The sequence below is a fragment of the Macrobrachium nipponense genome, chromosome 24 (genome assembly GCF_015104395.2).
Source record: "Macrobrachium nipponense isolate FS-2020 chromosome 24, ASM1510439v2, whole genome shotgun sequence".
In the NCBI taxonomy this organism is placed as follows: domain Eukaryota; kingdom Metazoa; phylum Arthropoda; class Malacostraca; order Decapoda; family Palaemonidae; genus Macrobrachium; species Macrobrachium nipponense.
This window is the reverse complement of record NC_061091.1, coordinates 51298409-51313744: the sequence shown is the minus strand read 5'-3', so window position 1 is coordinate 51313744 and position 15336 is coordinate 51298409.

Sequence of the window (15336 nt, the reverse complement as noted above, 5' to 3'; positions counted from 1 at the left end):
AGAGAAGTCCGCCATCTCAGACTGCTGCTTGTAAATACATTTGAGAGAAAGAGAGAGAGAGAGAGAGAGAGAGAGAGAGAGAGAGAGAGAGAGAGAGAGAGAGAGAGATATTTAGCATAATCGAGAAACCGGAAGAGATGATGAAGGAAAAACTTGCTCTCAGGCATCTTATCATGGCCTTTTCCCCTCTCCTTAGCGGGAAACGCAATGGGAGGAAGAAATTGTTATTGAAGATTAAGCTGGCCTTAAGCCAGCACGGGCTCTTGCTCATAAAGCAGCCAGCCCGTGTAGAAGAAAGGAAATTCAGGGGAGTGCAGGAGGAGGAGAAGGGGACCAGTGGGTGCGTGGCGGCGTCTTTCCAGGGAATCGTCCAAGGGACAAGGCGGCGTCGGCAACAGCAGGACCTGTGGAGTGAGGAGGATGAGGGGTGGGGGGAAGAGGAGGGGGAGGCCCTCGGAAGAGTAGGAGGATGATGCGGAAGGGAAAAGACTGAGGCGTTAGCGATACTGTAGGCAGCGTCCTTCTTGTGTCTAGTGCAGCTGCTTCAGGACCCGACAACCCCCCGCTGATTCCAACGGTGCTGTTGTTACTGAAGGTACATCACCACCTGCTGCTGCTCCTCCTGCTCCTCTTAATGCTCCTCCTCCTCCCTACCCTTGCTAGAGCTTCCCTTTCCTTTTTGTTAACAGTTCTCTTGCTTCCGTTGCTTTCTTTTCCATTTCCTCTCCCTACGCCCTTCTTCGGAGAGGGAACCAGATTTCCTCCGCTTTCAAAGATTTTAGGAAATCGTCATCTCTCTCTCTCTCTCTCTCTCTCTCTCTCATTCTAATAATGATCGTTCTTATTCTGTATCAGACGAATTCTCAAATACACAATTCTAACAACGACACGAACTTAGAAACAAATTTTTTTGTCAATGAACTCTTCAAGAATAATTCGCCAATGTTTATGTCTACAAATATATTCACATTAACTAATCTGACTTCGTGAAAAAATGGAAAAGAAAACAGAAAATTTGAAAATGATTCTCACATTACATAAATAGAGCTGAATCATGCTTTTCAAACAATTGGGAGTTACTTATTTAAAAACAATAAACTCAGAACATATAATTAGCTAACGCAATTTTTTTTCTTACTTGTCAGAAAAAAATTTAAAAGCTCAGTATTATGTGAAAAGAAAATTACAACTAAGGATTGAGTGAATCTATACGGCTCAATTTTATTTAGCAAGCAAAGATCAAATACCACACGTTGGCAGTCACAGCTTATTTTATTAGTGTTGTACCATTCTCGATAGGAATTTCAATGTATAATCATTTAGCATCTGACAAGTGTAATACCCTCGCAACCTATTTACCACCAGTAGTCCTAAAGAGACGGGTATATTACTGTACTCTGGCTAAATAGATCAGATATCTCTGCCTATTTGTGATTGTGTCTCATCGCCCACCAAACAAAACAAAATCATTGTCTTTAAATAATTTATTATAAAAAAAAACCAATATTGCTAAAATTGACACAACTTTACATTCCCTGAATACGATCTGTCTGTCAGTGCGTCCCATTATGTTTATCATATCACACCCACAAAACACTATTTCTAAAATCATGGATATAAATGGCACAATGATTACTTACAACTTCATTGTTTAATTATAGCTAAACTATTTTCATCTCTTTGTCGACAATAATTTGATCTTACTTCTGGGATACAACTAACCCTCATTGATACCAATAAAAACCTAAAACGCTAAATAACTACAGTAACTAATCTTGACTGGCTGCATAAACAAATTTCTCTAAAGTGTCAGTAACTTTCGTATCCGCACCGACTGTTACTGTTATTAACGACATGAACTGCACTGCTTGCATTAACCCATCGACTACCAGTCAAATCCATTATTTCAAGACCCTTAAGGTCGTAGGCCGGGATTTAAGGCCCATATTATGGACGCTATAATCAATTATTGCTGTCTCCACCGTGAATAGATAATACAGCTGACAATGAAATGCTGGATACAAAGCATGCCACTGGATAATTCTGCACATTGATCTCATTATTCTAGCCATGTATTTTATTGGAAAAGTTCATTCTCCTATTCTCAGTGCAGCATGTATTATGATTGTACTTTACCTCTCTCTCTCTTCATATATATATATATATATATATATATATATATATATATTATATATATATACTCTTCCTCCATGTAAGTGTTTGAGTGTGGCCGCTTGCCAAGAATGTATGAATGCAGTCATGCTACTCCCACACATAATAGTGGAGTAGAACTTTCTAGTATATACAAGGCTGTAACAAAGCAGTTCATCAAAGTGACTAAATTTCCTTCAAAATTATGACTTCATCAGTATAAGTAAGGTTCCTCTAAGGAAGGTTGAAATATCGTATATCTTTCATAAAAGGTTAATGAGTGAGGTCCAAGGGAGTGAACTGTAAAATGTATCTATCATACCTAAGTTAGGGATGGGCCGGGTTAGGATGTAACCTTGTAATTGTCAATTACTTGTGAAAGGTACGAGGTTACCTATGCATTCATGGCAAAAACTTTCAAGTGTTAGACCCATAATGCTATATGAACAATCATGAAAACGGGAATGTCTTGAACATACCCAAAATTCTTGTGCAAAATCCCCCTTTATATATACACACACACACACATAGCGAAATGCACTCAGGGACATTAAATTTGATCTCCCAGGACTAGTACTAAGCACGGAGAAAGAATGTAGGAGTCACTGCTTTGCCGTGTTTAGTACTAGCCCCTGGGCCCCGGGGAGATCAAATGTCCTTAAATGCATTTATTTATCTGCCTGTACACATTATATATATATATAATATATATAATATATATATATATATATATACACACACACCCCCACATACGTGTATATTAATATCTATATCTAATATATTCTATCCTATGATACATATAACGATATTATACTAATATATGTATATGTATGATATTGGCCAACAAAACTTCCCAGGCGAAAATCAAGAGTATGTGCCGTAACTGATTCAGCTTTATCTCCAAGTCTCGAAATGGATGCGTTTTTAATGTCTAAGTAAGGCAAACTGTCAAGATTCATACCTTTTCTTTATGTTTCAGTGTGATGCTTTACATTCAATCATCAAGTCGAAAACATACTATATATATATATATATATATATATATAGTATATATATATATATATATATATATATATATTCTCAAGGAAGCAAGGGAGACGTCTTCTGGTAATTTAAAAAGGCTTTATTAAGCGACGTTTCGGGGTCCAGCCCCATCATCACGGCTGTAAAAAGGATTAATACACATAAATATAATCAAAAGACTCATCCTAATAACTAACATACATTTAAAATTCATGTAAAACCTACTACAATGCTCAGAAAATTACCATATCAAGTGAAAGGGAGAAGACGAGTGACCAGAAGAAGGAAAGGTTCCAAGTAAACATACGTAGTTATGCCAGGTAAAGAGGGGTAGCGGTAGTTTGATTGTTTAATTTTGGAACTATTGTTTTTATGAAAAGCGATTCGAAAACAGCAAGCTCTTGAGGAGAAGAAGCCCGTGTAATGACTTTAAAGTGTTTGTATTCTATATTGAATTTGCATTTTTTTTTAATGTTCACGAATGTTCGAGAATTCTGGTGAAGACAACCGGACACCTGTTCTATAACTCACCCCCCTGTGGCAATCAATGCGGACTTTAAGAAGCCTACGTGAGGCCCCGACATAATTTCCCAAACTACATTTGGGACACGAAAATAAAGAGACCGCATTGGAAGTCAGAAGAGGGCTCAGCTTTTCTTTATATCTAAATAAAGACCCAATAGTTAATGGGTTTCTTAAGATTAGTTGGCTTTTTATGGCCGGACAATATTCACGTATTAAACGTTTAACTTTGGTATAAAACGTTGTATCACTGATAAACGGGACACTAGCAAAGAAAGGCATTCTAGGAGCAGTTGGTCTGTTATTTTTCTCTATTAATTTGTTATTTAAAAACTTGGTTAGGTATTTGAAGAAAACCTTAGCTGGATAGCAGTTATCGGTGAAGTACTGTTGTAAAAGAGTAATCTCACTGTGAAATTCAGACCAGCCAGAGGAGAGAGAATATGCCCTGTGGAAGAGTGTATATAAAGCGTTTACTTTAAAGTTAAAACTACAAAAGCTGTAAAAATTTGTCCCTAGTCCAGTAAAAGTGTTTTTTCTAAAAATTGAGGTGTTAAAACCATCCGTATTACGTGACACTTCTATATCTATACGGATGGTTTTAACACCTCAATTTTTAGAAAAAACACTTTTACTGGACTAGGGACAAATTTTTACAGCTTTTGTAGTTTTAACTTTAAAGTAAACGCTTTATATACACTCTTCCACAGGGCATATTCTCTCTCCTCTGGCTGGTCTGAATTTCACAGTGAGATTACTCTTTTACAACAGTACTTCACCGATAACTGCTATCCAGCTAAGGTTTTCTTCAAATACCTAACCAAGTTTTTAAATAACAAATTAATAGAGAAAAATAACAGACCAACTGCTCCTAGAATGCCTTTCTTTGCTAGTGTCCCGTTTATCAGTGATACAACGTTTTATACCAAAGTTAAACGTTTAATACGTGAATATTGTCCGGCCATAAAAAGCCAACTAATCTTAAGAAACCCATTAACTATTGGGTCTTTATTTAGATATAAAGAAAAGCTGAGCCCTCTTCTGACTTCCAATGCGGTCTATTTATTTTTCGTCTGTCCCAAATGTAGTTTGGGAAATTATGTCGGGCCTCACGTAGGCTTCTTAAAGTCCGCATTGATGGCCCACAGGGGGGGGTGAGTTATAGAACAGGTGTCCGGTTGTCTTCACCAGAATTCTCGAACATTCGTGAACATTAAAAAAAAATGCAAATTCAATATAGAATACAAACACTTTAAAGTCATTACACGGGCTTCTTCTCCTCAAGAGCTTGCTGTTTTCGAATCGCTTTTCATAAAAACAATAGTTCCAAAATTAAACAATCAAACTACCGCTACCCCTCTTTACCTGGCATAACTACGTATGTTTACTTGGAACCTTTCCTTCTTCTGGTCACTCGTCTTCTCCCTTTCACTTGATATGGTAATTTTCTGAGCATTGTAGTAGGTTTTACATGAATTTTAAATGTATGTTAGTTATTAGGATGAGTCTTTTGATTATATTTATGTGTATTAATCCTTTTTACAGCCGTGATGATGGGGCTGGACCCCGAAACGTCGCTTAATAAAGCCTTTTTAAATTACTAGAAGACGTTCTCCCTTGCTTCCTTGAGAATATATTTCGAACGATTGCTGTTTTCCTGTGATATATATATATAGATATTAGTATATATATATATATATATATATCTATTATATATCTATCTATCCTATCTATCTATCTATCTATCTAATCTATCTATCTATCTACACACAACACACACACACCACACACATATATATATATATATATATATATATATATTATATATATATTTATATTAGCATGATTGGACCTGGGAATATACAACTGTGAAGGATAATGGTGAAGTTTATCTGATAATAATCTAGACGATGAGGGCCAATCATATGCAGAATTACAGCTGAGGGCTTACTTCAGATTGGGTAATAGTTAGGTAAACACTAAGGGTTTAGCTTAATGAATAATACTTATACTTAATCACATTAAAAATGAACGGATTACACCATATGGGTTTAAGGGAGACGTAAGGACCCTGCAACACAGATAACAATTGACAATGAGTTAGATTTTGAAGTAGATGAACAGTTGACCAGAGGTTTCCGGGCACTTGGAGCAAAGAATACAATGGGGGGGGGGGGGAGGGGGGGGGGGGGGGGGGGGAATTTTCCCCGGAGCACACGAGGTGAGAATCCAGAATCCACAGCCCCTCTACTGCAAATCTTTAACAACAGAAATTGGGAGTTGAACAAACTGCATAAGACACGTGTTCAAGGATCGAGGGGAAATGTAAGGAAGGTAACTAACAACGCGTTCTTACAAATAAATGAGTTACGTTACTTATCACTGACAAAGGAATGAGTTATGTTACTTATCACTGACAAACACTCTTGGCTGATGGCCCAAAACACTATACAATTATTAAACAACACAGGAATCGCTCGGGAAGTATGAAAGGAAAATAAGTCGGAGATTGGAGATGGGACTGACTGCTAATAACCTTGAAATTTGCACATTACCTTCTGTAGGAGTTTGGAATTGTCTACCTCAGGGGTGCCAGTAAAGGTATAGTATGTGAAATTACAACAAAGGTCACATTGGCTAGCAAACAGACTGACTCAAAGTGAAGTAGCTCAGAGGAGTGCGAGAGAAGTTCTAAGCAGTTCTAAGGCCTCCGTTTGGTGCTCTCCCCTTTTATGACCTCAGAGAGGGTTTGCCAGCATCCTGGTAGATATTGTTACTTGTCCCCTGACACCTTTTTGCTACAAGGTCTTATAGCAAGACCACTGAGAGTTAAGGCCTGTTCGATGTGAAGTCATGACATGATGACGTCGACCGTGGTAGTCCGACTCTCTGAGGCTGGCGAGTGACTGGCGACTCACTCGACTGGTGTAGCCTACATTGAATTTTAGTAAGAACTCATGTCAACCAACGCTTAACAGAGTCAAATATAGGCTAGCCTAAGTCAAAGAATTCCCAGTGTAGCCTGTGTTCAACAATGCCCAGTTTAGCCTGTGTCCAACAACTCCCAGAGTAGCCTATGTCAAACAACTCTCAAACAACTCCCAGTTCTGGACTTATAAAGCTTTGGAAAAAGAAATCTAAATGTCATAATAGGCAAGACTAATAATGGTAGCAGTAGTCAGGTAAGGTAAGCAGCATATAAAAAGTTACCAACAAGCAAAGAAAGAGCAAACACATCAAACAAGTAAACCTAACAAGGGTAAACCTACATACTGCAAGTGCAGAGAAACTCCAGAAGAACTTTAGCAAAGCATGATGTAGCCTATATGTGGTAAAGTGCATTACTGCAATGTTTGGGGCAAAGGTCTGTGTCAGGTAAGAAGGTTGCAAATATGATACCTAACTGTGTGATAGAACTTCAGACAAGGTACTCAGGAGTTACATTAGCACACATATAGAAGTTATGGGTTCATCGCACCTTCAAGTAAGTTACCGTTGACTGTAGTCAAAGGTAAGGGACAAACCTTTTTACCCTAGATGGGTTAACCCACAAGGTGCGGCGCATCGCTAAAATAGACGTTTTATATGCCGCGTAAGGACAAAGTCGATATTATCGACGCTGTGTAAGCCTTTTCGGGGTGTCTTTTTCTACAAATGATTGCACTTTATGAAAAGCAGCTAGAGCATCCTTAATTTCCATCGTTGTCATAGGGTCCTCCTCCTCCTCGCCGCTGCTAGAGAACTCTTCTTGGATGACGTTATGTTGCATGGCCTCCAACTCCTTCAGGTCATCCGTCATAAGCTCCTCTTGGTGCTCCTCGAGAAGGTCATTGATGTCGTCCTTGTCAACGACCAGCCTCATGGAATTGCCGAGTGCAACGATCTCGTCAAGATCTGATTGCGAAACAGTTTCAGGATCGTCAACTGTTTCTGAATCTGCATCAGCTTCGCCCACGTTGAATCCCTCAAAGTCTCGGGCGGATACAGCATCAGGCCAGAGTTTCCTCCACGAAGAATTCAAGGTTCGCCTCGAAACCTCCTGCCAAGCTTGATCGATGAGTCGGATGCATATCACGATATCGAAATGCTCCTTCAAAAGTTCACGCAAGGTGAGGTTTGTGGTATCGGTGATGTCGAAACATCTCTTGAAAAGATGTTTCGTAGACAGCTTCTTGAAGCTCAATATCACTTGCTGGTCCATGGGCTGGAGGAGAGGGGTGGTGTTAGGCGGAGGATAAAGAACCTTGATAAAAGAATACTCCGCTAGGATATCTTCCTTGAAGCCAGGAGGATGAGCAGGGGCATTGTCCAACAACAGCAGACATTTCAGAGGGAGGTGCTTCTCTTCCAAGAATATTTCTTCACTGTCGGGCCGAAACAGATTTACCCATTCGGTGAACAAAAGCCTTGTTACCCAGGCTTTCGCATTAGCCCTTCACATCACTGGAAGCTTCTCCTTTAGCACTTTGTGGGCCTTGAAGGCTCAAGGAGTTTCCGAATGATACACAAGTAGGGGCTTCACCTTACAATCCCCACTGGCGTTGGAACAAAGTGCGAGCGTAAGCCTGTCTTTCATAGGCTTATGCCTGGGTAGCTTCTTCTCTTCCTCCGTGATGTATGTCTGACGAGGCATTTTTTTCCAAAAAAGGCCTCTTGTCACAGTTGAAGACTTACTGAGAACTGTAGCCTTCATTGATTGTCATCTCGTCGAACGTCTTAATAAAGGCTTCAGCCGCTTTCGTGTCCGAGCTGGCAGCCTCCCTGTGCTGCACCACCAAATGGATGCCAGTCCGTTTACGGAATTTTTCAAACCACCCACGAGAAGCCTTGTAGACTGGGGTTGGCGTCGATGTCCCTTCTCCCCTGTCGTCTTTGGCCTGGGCAATCAAATAGCCAAAAATAGCGCTGGCCTTGTGGCAGATTGCCGTCTTGGTTACTGTATCGCCAGCGATTTCTTTGTCTTTTATCCATAAAAGAAGCAGCCTCTCCATCTCATCATGCACGTGGCTCCTCTTGTTGGACAAAACAGTCATGCTCTTGGAAGGTGCAGCTGCTTTGATGGCTTCCTTCTGCTTAAGGATGGTGCCTATCATCGACGGATTTTGGCCGTATTCCTTAGTGATCACACTCAACCACATGCCAGCCTCATACTTCTTGATTATCTCCATCTTTGTCTGCATAGAAAGCATCCTCTTCTTTCCATGAACTTCAGCAACTTTCTTGGGACCCATGACTATAAATTATTAAGTTATGTACTAATTAAGTTCTCACACAACACGATAAAAGTACAAATTGAAATCACTAACACGAATTTACGTTAACAAACGAAATCGTATATGTGAACGAACAAATTCCGCATGCGTACAATAACAATGCTACTACAGAGTGGCCAAATGACGCCTTTACGTAGAGCATGATGGAGTAGATGCTGACCAATAGGAAAGCAGGATCTTACAGCAGTGCCTAGCATCAGGAACCAATGGGAAAGTGGGAGGATGGTGGCGAGTCTACTCAGTTGACGGTGCGCAAGTTTTAAAATTGTTCTCGGTGGTCCGGGCAAATCTCGGGACTTTGCATTAACACCCTTTTGTAACCTCAATTATTTTCGTATGCAGAGGCAAAAAAATCTTTATATTTGCTTTCGTAACTTGAATTTTTTGTAAGTTGGGACTTTCGTATGACGAGGTTCCACTGTATAGTAGTTCCCCTTGAAGTTACTGTACCATCAGGAGTGTTTTTCCAAACAGGTCTGCTCAGCTTCAGAACAAAATTACTCAAATTTTCTGATTTACATTAAGAGTAAATGTAAATCATTACTACCCAATGACAAAATAGTGATACTGATGGTGGCTGAAACTCACTCAAAACCATATTTTCATTATAAAGGTAGAACTATTGCCGGTTCAGCCTTTGACAGTATTGAAGCTGCAACAAGTGTATTTGATTTTATGGTCAACAGGTAAACTCTATATTCAAATGAGTTGTACAAATTAACACTAAAAGTATAAAAGCTGATTTTCTGCACTGCACACTGAAGAAAGTAATTGTAGGCTTAGAAAAAACAGTTTTCACGGTGTTTTGCATTGTAACATCATAATGCTATCATTAGGAAAGCAATGTCCTATTTTGCCAACACTCCACAACTGTCTATTGTGTATCCCAGCCCATTTCAGAGTAACAAACCCCTTTTTCCGTGTATGTTTCAGTAAATTTGCTAAAATGTAAATAATTTGGAAAACGAAATTCATTATGCACCATTCAGCCCTTTGAAAAACTTCATGATATAGACGTTTACTCTTTGAACATTCATATAAACTGTCTTTAAAAGCGTTATCTCCCTACAACTCTAGAGAAACAAAATGTTCATTTAGTTTTACAAATATTCAACGAGTATCTCATTCAAGCTTTACTAACTCTTGGAAAAAATCACAGTGCCTTTTCATTCAGGATGCAGAATGTCAAAATTTTACATTTGGTGTGCAATCATGAATGTAAACGTTCAAAGGTCAAGGGTTAAATAATAAATATGCTACTCAATAAGTAATGAAAATTATAGTACAGAAAAACATAGAAAAATTAATATGGGTTTCTACTAGCGTTTTATTGAACAATTGTTGTTCCCAAGAAAATTAACTATATTGTAGCCTACAAAATCTTGACTAAATGTAACTACCATATAATGGCTGTATGTAAGAAAATTATTTTACTCACATATGGTAGAATGAACAATGGTTCATTTTGTGATTGTAACTAAATAAATTGTTTTTGTTCAGTATTTTATATTAATCTTATAACTTGTGTTTCGAGTAAGTATTATTTGGTGTACACTAATTAGTGTAAGCAAGAAAAATAAGGAAATCAATAACTGGCAAACCAAAAAATGGTCGATTTTGGTGAGGTTTTGTTTAAATTTCTTTCGTCTGGCAGCGTAGTCAGTGCTAGCAGCTCGGACCATCCTTGCTTACGTCACAAAACATCGAACAGGCCTTGTCTCTCGGTGGTCTTGCTTATAGACGACAATGCGGTCTGAACTTTTAAATATGGCAGCTAGGCAACCTCCACCGGCTGCACAGCATGCCCTTGGGCGGAATTTCTATTTCAGCTGGTGAATCTGCAAACACAAGGCATTAACAGTCAAATGAACAAAAGGGGATTAAAGGATTAATTCCTTAAAGGAAGTGGTTTATGAGAGAGATAGGCCAATTTGCCTGTATCTTTATTATGAATGAAAATAAAAAGTGAGTTTTTTTTCTGGGTTTCCTAATATTACGTTTACTTGAAGAGATGGCGTAAATTGATGGACCCTCATTACAATATATATATGTATATGTATATAATGTATATGTAAATAAATAAAGGTGATGCCACGGAGGAAAATGGAAACGCGAGAAAGCCAAGATCTTTCAGTCTAACACGAGCCTTTACTTAGGCGCACAACTGATCATAACAGAGCAAAAACATTGGACAAAAGCTATTTTGAAAGAATATTTCCAATAATCATTTACCGATTCAGGGAACGTTTAAGGAAAAGAAAAATACAACAGATCCATGAAAAGGAAAAACGCACCAGTGTAGAGTAGATGTACCTTCAATTGTGGTTCCCATTGATATAGTGGGATAAAAGTTACAAAAGAAGGAAGGATTTATATGACCTCATAATGATACCTTAAAGACACAATAAAAGAAGCATTAACAAATCTTAAAAACACTCAAAAATCACTTATGACTCCGAGTAAAAAATATGGACCACTTTAGTGGTGGATTTCCGCAATCTGCGTGCGGGTGAGGGCAGGAAATGATCACCCAGAGCCCTACCCCCACCTGTATATGCAAGAGGTAGTTTACAACTGAGAGGTAATGTCTGGAATATAAAGTAGACCGTCCTCACCCTGAATTCATACTGTTGTCGATGGATTAAGTTTGAAATTGTAGCAGTACAAGCTCTTGCTCTGCTGTATCCAGGAGTTCACGTGAAGAGAAGCACCTTTTCCAGTAAGGAGAGTGAATGATCTCAACGTGTAAGGGGTTCAAATCCTAGGCGAGAACGGAGCGATTTAGATAATCTCTGTTACACATTGTGCTTAGGTTGACCTACATGGCTGGTGCAAAGAGAGATGTCAAATGACACGTGGATTATTGGTAATCAGTCTAAATATACAAGGGATTACCATATGTTCAAAAGGCGTTCTCAACAGAGTAACACCAACCAACTCCATAATGGATGGGACCACCCAAGTCGATCAAATACAAAGCAGGCGTAAGGTACAGGCCAATCCAAATTTCTTGTTTTAACAATTAGCTTTTCAGGAAGTAAATTCATAGATGAACCTACGCACGTATCAACAAAGGTATAATACATCTAATTCACCAACGCGATTATATTCTACAGTAAATATCTGAACTTCGGCAAAGTAATATATTTTTGCAGTGTACACCCTGAAAAGCATAAAACCCAATGAATCCATCTTTAATCCAAAAAACAGCCGTCGAAGCTGACCTCACGCAGACAAAACTACATCACTGGCTGATGCCAACATAGCCGAGTTGGGTCGAAAGGTAGGAATGTGGCCTCAATGACCCCACGATTATTTCAAGATTTCACTGCGCGAATTCTACAGGGTGCAAAAGACCCGGTGGATTTCTTTTCTAATCTTCAACATACTTATTCGTTATTTCAGCCCCACCCCCTTTTCGACCATGTTTTTATTGTAGAGGTTGAAGGAGGGGTTATTCCCCTCTTTAGGTTGCCGTTACTGACAGAGAAGAGGTTCGGAGGGATTATATTTTCCCCTTCCGGTTGTTGTTGTTGTTGTAAAGGGTTCTTGGATATGATAATATGTTCTCCTTTTGTTTCATGGAGCTGATGTTGTTGGAGAAGGGGACAAAGAATATAATATAGAATTTTGGTCAAAGGACGCCTAAGCGCTGGGACCTGTGTGGTCATTCAACGCTGAAAGGGAATGAGAGTAAAAAGGTTTTTAAATGTAACAGGAGGAAAACCTAGCAACTGCACCATGAAACAGTTGTTAGGAGAGGATGGAAAGTAAGAAGGAAGAAAGAGAACATGAACGGAGGTACAGTAAAAGCAATGAAAGGGGTCGTAGCTAGGGGCCGAAGGAAAGCTGCAAAGAACCTTATGTAAGGCCTACTGCGGTGCACTGACAGCAGTGACCCCCTACGGCGAGAAGGGAGCAAAAAAACAAATATCCTACCTTCTTTGGCTGCCACAGTTACAAAAAGAAGGGTATACATCCCTTTCATCCAGCCTCCCAACCACTGATTACCGTCGTTACTCTGGGAGCAGTAATCAGCCTTCAGTCGCAACTGCTGTTGTCGGTAGGGAAGAAGATATCTCCCCACTTACCAGGTGCAGATTAAGCGAGAGGTAAGAAGGGAAGGTGAGAAGGTCACAAATGGTTTTGCCTATGGGCTGGAACTATCAACGTATGATAGGGTCTTTAACACCCTCGTAACCATACTAAATATGTGACCCCTTCACCTCAATTACCTGATAATCGCAGTGCTGAATCCAACGCGTTTTTCATCTGAAAGACAAATCACGCTTTTGGTAATTGCAAAGTTACTTGGCCCCCCTACCTGTCGCGAAAAGACTGGATACAGGGAAAATCCCCCATTATTATAAATCATACTTGTCTGCAACAATTCTTATTAAAAGTCGACGCAAATTGCTTTATCATAAATTGCTGTTATGCAGACATCAACACAATAAACCAACCGATCAGTTAGAGAAAGTAATCTCCTAGGCTGTTCTCTTTTTATATTCAATACTTATCGAACGGTACTTTGGAGGATTAATATACAATTCCCTACAATCAATAAACATCCAATATAATTCTAGGAGCTATCTGGCAACTCATGAAATGGGTGATCATAATTAACTTACTGCTTTATTTATAGATAACTTTGATAAAAATAATATTCAACGAAAGCATTAATAACATTCATACTTGAATTATATCTAAATGCTTCCATTATTCATCTTGGTTTGTGTCAAGAAGACGGCTCTCAAAGTTAATTCATCTCCTTATCCAACAGCAGGTGCGAAACTAAGTCGGAAGGTAAAAAATCATACAAAAATTCTGCATAGCGACTAAAACGAAGAAAGAGAAAAGAAGTATGTTGAGAAACTGATGCACGAACGCTAAACTGGAGAAAGAAAGGACATTTGGAATGTTTTTTTGAGATTTGATCCGATACTGATACAGCGTGTAGAAGGTTCCGGAATGAAAAAAAATTTTTTGAAGATAATGATGGCGAGAGAGAGAGAGAGAGAGAGAGAGAGAGAGAGAGAGAGAGAGAGAGAGAGAGAGAGAGAGAGAGATTCTACTTCTTTGAATCGAGTGGTTGGTTCAGTTATAGAACGTTGCAATCTGCCCAAAAGGACGAGGAGTTGATATTCTTGGAGTCTATTTTAATAAATACAAATGTACCAAAACTAAATACCCAGTCCTTGTCCATCAAATTGTTTATAGACTAATTGCCTGATTGTTTACTTTCCACGTTCGTTATCTGTATCTTCATACGTTTATTTTCTCCCTTTCTATTTTAGTAACTTTTTAACTCTTGCCTTGGTAAGTATTTCTATTAGTCTTCCTTGTGTTTTTATGTTAACTGTACAAATATTGCTTTTTTATTTAAGAATTTTTAAAAAGTTTGTGGTGGCATATAAGTGACTTATGTTATGTATTTATAATAAATGATAAATCTCTCCACTCTTGAAGATACATACATACATATATACATATATATATATATATAAATATATATATATATATATATATGAATAATTATCACATCGAACCGTGATCCATTTATATATCAATTCAAGCTACAAATGTCCTTTAATATCTAAATTCACTTTACCTCCCAAATGATATATTTTCATATATGTACCGAAGGGGAATTTTTTAATTGATAATAATTTCGTCCCCCCATGGGATCGAACCACCGTCCAAGTGGACGGGGACGAAATCAGGACAGTCAGTGACGCTATCCAATCAGCCAACAGAGACGCTCTGTTGGCTGATTGGATAGCGTCACTGACTGTCCTGATTTCGTCCCCGTCCACTTGGACGGTGGTTCGATCCCATGGGGGGACGAAATTATTATCAATTAAAAAATTCCCCTTCGGTACATATATGAAAATATATCATTTGGGAGGTAAAGTGAATTTAGATATTAAAGGACATTTGTAGCTTGAATTGATATATATATATATATATATATATATATATATATATATATATATATATCATACTATAATGGGCGTAATGTCTGTCTGTCTGTCATTCAATCACGGCCAAACGACAGGTCAGATGGGCATGAAACTTGGCAGGGTTATGGTGGGGACCCCAAAGATGGTTTGTAATGGGGTTTCATCCAACCTAGCCCCCTCCTTTGTAGGAGGTGGGGTTAGAAGGGATTCCCTGAAACGGAGCTGTTTCTGGTCGTGAAACGAGGCTGGTTATTCCCGTAGACTTAGTTACTTTACGATTTTTCATACATATTTTCTGTACAACTTCCCCAGAGAAAGTCGAGAATATTTCAGCTCGGACACGATAGAAGATGAAAAATTATCATCAATATCCGCAAGATTTTTTGAATAACATAAATCCATCG